This window comes from Galendromus occidentalis, unplaced genomic scaffold (assembly GCF_000255335.2).
Source record: "Galendromus occidentalis unplaced genomic scaffold, Mocc_1.1 scf7180000077456, whole genome shotgun sequence".
NCBI classification, from domain to species: Eukaryota; Metazoa; Arthropoda; class Arachnida; order Mesostigmata; family Phytoseiidae; genus Galendromus; species Galendromus occidentalis.
In genome coordinates this window covers 1-5,064 of record NW_003805444.1, presented here as the reverse complement: position 1 = coordinate 5,064, position 5,064 = coordinate 1, and the positions used below count along the sequence as shown (strand labels likewise).

The 5,064-nt window shown below is 50.0% G+C and overlaps 1 pseudogene; it reads right to left on the bottom strand.

The window, feature by feature from the left end:
• Window positions 1-222: 222 nt before the first annotated feature.
• On the bottom strand, window positions 223-4,207 carry LOC100901404 (uncharacterized; annotated as a pseudogene).
• Between the last annotated feature and the right edge of the window lie 857 nt (window positions 4,208-5,064).

Below are 5,064 nucleotides of genomic sequence, written 5' to 3'. Positions count from 1 at the left end.
TTCGTTCTCCAACAACATCGTGCTGTGAAATCGATGACTGTTGTTTGAATGGAGTTCTAGTTCAGATATGAAGTTAGGTTATAGGGACATGAGAGCATTGAAGAGTGGGGAGATCGAATATATTGGGACGAAGTGAAGCCGACTCGGATGGAAGTGACCGAGGTATACGGATACATCGGAAGAGAGGCTCGAGAGATTCTTGCTCCTTAAGAAGCTGATAGATTACTTGAAAACTTCATCGTAGACGATATTACGCATGCGATTTTCCGGGGAGGAGATGACCACGCCGCTGCGGCTTCTTGCTCGGGACAATGCAACATAAAGCTGTCCGTGAGAGAAAATCATGTCGCTCAGATCAATCCCGACCCGCGAGAAAGATTGACCCTGTGATTTGTTAATGGTCATAGAAAAACTGAGGCGGATTGGGAATTGTCTGCGGCGGAGTCGGAATGGCAGCGTATGATGAGAATGGTAGCAATCGATGCGAGGTAGAATCACAGAAGAGTCCTTTTTCGGCCCTGTGGCGAATTTGCAAACGATTATTCGTTGGTGAAGTTCGGTAACGATGAGTCGCGTACCATTGCAGAGACCGTTCCGCACATTCAAATTCCTTAGCAGCATGACGATACTTCCAGCCTTTAGATGAAGCTCATGTGGAGGGAGAGTGGTTGGAGTAAGTCGGTTCAAGAACTCAGTAGGGAAATTCAGGGCGTCGCTGGGGTCGTCAATCATCGCCTCGTCTTCGCTCAGATATGTTCTTCTGAGGCCAGGAAGTTTATCGAGAATGTATTCGTTGAGTTTGCGAGCTGTCGCATTGAGAGGAGTGAGGATGGTAACTTCAGTGAAGTCTATATCGTGATTCTGGTCAGAAATTCCCTCGAAGATGTCGTCGGCCAAGTTCCCTCGGCATCGCATATCGACTGGAACCGGCATATCGGGGGGTGAGCGTCCATCGCCTATGTCCAGTAGCCATTCACGGAAGGATAAGTCGTCACCTCGGGCACGCATGTTTTGTCGTAGTTGGAACGGTTGGAAAAGTCGCCATAAAGGGCTGCTTTTCAAGCAAGCATCCACAATCTGAGCACGTGAGCCTCTCTCTACAACGGGCAAAATTTGGCGGAAGTCTCCGCCGAGAATCAGAATCTTGCCTCCAAACACCTCCGTGCTCTGCATTATGTCCTGGAGTAATTGGTCGACAGATTCGAGAGCTGTTCTCGGGGCCATCGCTGCTTCGTCCCAGACTGATGATGTCGACGGAGCGGAGCGCCTGAGCTTCTTTCGATTGACGTTTCATGTTGGATGACTTGCTGTTGTCTGGACATTCAAACGGAACGTTGAAGTTACTGTTCGACCGTCGGGCAGAAGATTCGCAGCAATTCCTGTCCAAGCTACATTCATGACGGTCAAACCGTTGGCTGTCGCCAAGTGATAGATGGTTGTGTAAACGAAAGTTTTGCCGCTCCCAGCAGGACCGTCGATGAAATAACACTGACCTCGTGGAGACTCAGAGGCGCGCAGTATGTCATCGACCACTACCCTCTGCTCTGGATTCAGGAGAGCGTAGTTGATATCCCCCTGAGTGCGATGAGATTGCAGATCGACGGGAATGGTCACGTCGTCGAAACGGGGAAGATCAAGAGGGAGGCTAAGGCGATAATCTTTTCCGAAGTCAGATAAGCGTTGTGCTATGTCGTAGAAGGCTTTTGATTCCGCGACTTGTTCAGTCAGTCCTGCATGAAGATAATCTTCCATGAAATGAAGTTTGAATTCGTGCCAAAGCTCCAGCGAGCGAGGTGGATGGAGTTCGGCAAACATTATCAGGGCCACGAAGAACCCCCTCAATTGTGAAGGCATGCTGAGACCGGCAGCTTCTTGCAGGCTACTTCTGAAGAACGAATCGTCTTGCAAATAACCATTGGCTCTGGCGGCTTCGACGAAGGTTGGGTGAAGGACGCCGCCGACAGTTCGTACATCGAGGAAGGATGTGAAGCCAGTGCCGTACAACAGAAGAAGACGTAGAGCGAAACGCTCGTGATCTTGCGGGCTCACAAAGTACATGCGTCCGATTGTACGATCTCCTGCGCGTTTACGCGGATGCCAACATTGATGTCTGAAAGTGTACTTTTCGGGCATCTCGTTGTAGCGAAATCGGCGGGAATCGAGTAGGTTGGCAGGAAAGGTTCCTTGGTCATTCTCAATGTCTTGACACCTTTTGTTCTCCTTGAAAAAAGCTGTCAAGGTTGACAGCCTATTCACGGCATCTTGGAGTGCTTGTCCTTCGGAGCCTGGCTCAAACCGGACGGTTTCGAAACCTGGGAGGTGAACCTGCAGTCTCATCACACAGTCGCTTCGATCACTCATAGAGAAGCCGAGTATCCGATGCGCTGCTTCTGGTGCGCACACATAACGTGTGTCCCACTAAGAATTGATTTCGTCGTGAGGTCCTTGATCGGTGGCACTATTCAGACGGATCCGCGCTCTATCAGGACCTTTATATACGTATTTGAACAGGTATTTGATAGCATGTATGAGGGCGCAAACCTCGACATTAATGTGAGCGTTGTAGAGCAATGAGAGGTAGGGTAAGTAAGGTACCACAGACCGGTTGTCCATCTCCTGGCCTTGACAAACAATCTTTCGTCCGTCCTGTCGGCGTCGATATTCCGGATAGCCTGTGGTGTATATCGAGGTGTCGTTCCGAAAGGCTTTGGGATAATGCTTCGAGCACATCCCATTGACCATACAGGGAGAACTTGGGTTAGCTCTACCAAATGGACGATGGATCATGCAAGAAGAAATGATATTGTGGAGCACAGGAGATTCGTGAGGATCAGGAAATTCCGCGCTTATGATTGAATCGACATCGGCACCTGTACGAAGCTTGAAATCATTTTCCAGAGTGAGCAACATGTGCATGTGCGGGAGCCCACGCTTCTGGAATTCGATGACATAGATGAAGGCCGCGACGGAACCGAATACCTGTTTCTTAATCACCTCATGGCATAGGCTCTTCACTTTTAAGTTGAACACCCGGGCTATCAGATCGGGTCTATCCGAGGCGCGTTGGCCCGGACAGAGGTTGTCTCGATCTCGGGCCACTTCGGGTTGCAGGTGAACGTTATGAATAAATCGGGTTCACCGTATCTGGCACAATGCTCATTGCATCCTGGTATTGAGCAATCATGTATCGAGGACTGCCGGTGAACGACGCAGCCAAAATCACTCGGCGGCCTGGCGGGCCGTCGTTGACGTTGTCACTCAGCATGTAATCTTCTAGACCTTGAACGGTATCGAGCCGAAGTTGACGTTGGTTTTGTCGTATGTAGTTGATGCGGTTCATCTCGATTTTCAACCAACTATCGACAATAAATTGCTGGAATAATTTTCCGGCGTGGTGTAGGGGGTTGAAGAAGGTATCTCTTGTAAACAGAAGATAGGAGTAATATTCCTTCTGAGTTAGGCGGGTCCGGCCAGTCGGATTGGCATTGTGCTTATTCAAGAGAGGATGCCACCCTTCTCCTCCCGACGGGAACAGCAGCGGATAAGTCAGAGGATCGCACAACTTGTCGAGATAACTAATAACGCGTAAATTGCCTGTGGTTTCGTGCACCACCAAGAGCCGATTTCCTGGTATATCCTCCTCATCCCCGACGTAAACGATAGCGACCTCGTTCGCTGTCGCTATGTTGTAGCGTCGCTGATCATCTTTCGGATCCTGTTGAAAAGCCATTCGCACGGATCTGGATGGGCAACCATTGGCTTGGGCTCGGACACTTTCCTCTTCGCCGACTTGTGCCATTAGGCGAAATGCCTGCGCATAGGGATTCGATGCTTTCAAGATGACATGTAACAACTTGAAGATCGATTCACTACAATCTCGGTTCATCGGTCGCGCGGTGAGCTCATTCGCCGCCTCTTCAGTGTCCATTATGAGCACTTGGGCGCACTGAGGGGCTTCACCGGTTCGTGGTCGTAGACCGCCAATCGTATGATACACCTGCCCGTGGACACGGAAACAGTATGGTCCCGTTCCGCGTGGTGTTTCAATGTTGGCCGCCATCGAGGCCATCGCGAGTGAATTATTGTAGTTGCGTATGTGTTGACGGAAAGCTTTTCCCTCAGCCTGCTGAGTGATGTAGAGATTCTGTAAAGCTGGTGGAAAATCCTCGAAAGCTTTAATTTCGACAGATCCGGCCGCGCAGCACATCGTGAAAGCTCGGCTGGCAGACGCAGTCCTCTCAGATTCGAAGTGTAAAGCGCCGCAACCAACGCAGCGATAGTTCATGCAACCAAGATCATGGGCTTCCCGGGGTCGTTTCTGATAGTCTCGAGCGATGTTAAGCGTTTGTTGCGAGCGTTGTGGTCGAGCTGACCCACGAGCTGGGTTGGCTCTTGGGATCACGACATTCTCCAGAGTAGAATCAGTTTGCTGTCCATCATTAATGCTAATCATTGGGATCATATCATTCTGCGGTGATTGGGATGTGTACTGTAGATCTGGCCGTCCGTAGACGTCTGTGCTCGGAGATGTTTCGGGGCTGTGGTCATCATCAATGGATATAGTTATGGAATTCCGAATATGTCGCGTATCTGCCACATCAAGATCCGGAATCGGGTTGTTCTCCGGAAGCCGAGAACGTCTTTTCCGCAACCGTTCCTGCTGTCGCCGGAGGCGGTCGGATCTGCGAGGATGGGCCTGTCGGTCACGAGAGAAGCGGGAATGTCTCAACCTGGGCATCTCGACCGGAGGGAGATGAGCAAGGTTTTGAGAATGCAACGTTGTTCTCAATAGAAGTATCATATTATCCTGCTATATATCGAGGGATAATTTTGATTGTCTGTGTGTATGTGTGTGTGTGTGCTATGTGGGAAAATTACCATCCCTCCTGAAAACGATGTAGAGGTTTTCGGGGATTCCTGGGGCGTTGGTGCATTCGATTGATAATCTGGAGCATACTTGCACATCTTCGAATCACAACGCGTCATCTCAACGCTCTTTGCATCGATTTTGGTTCGGTAAGGACACCGATCAAGAGCGGACAAAGTTTCCCGCCTAAATAGCTC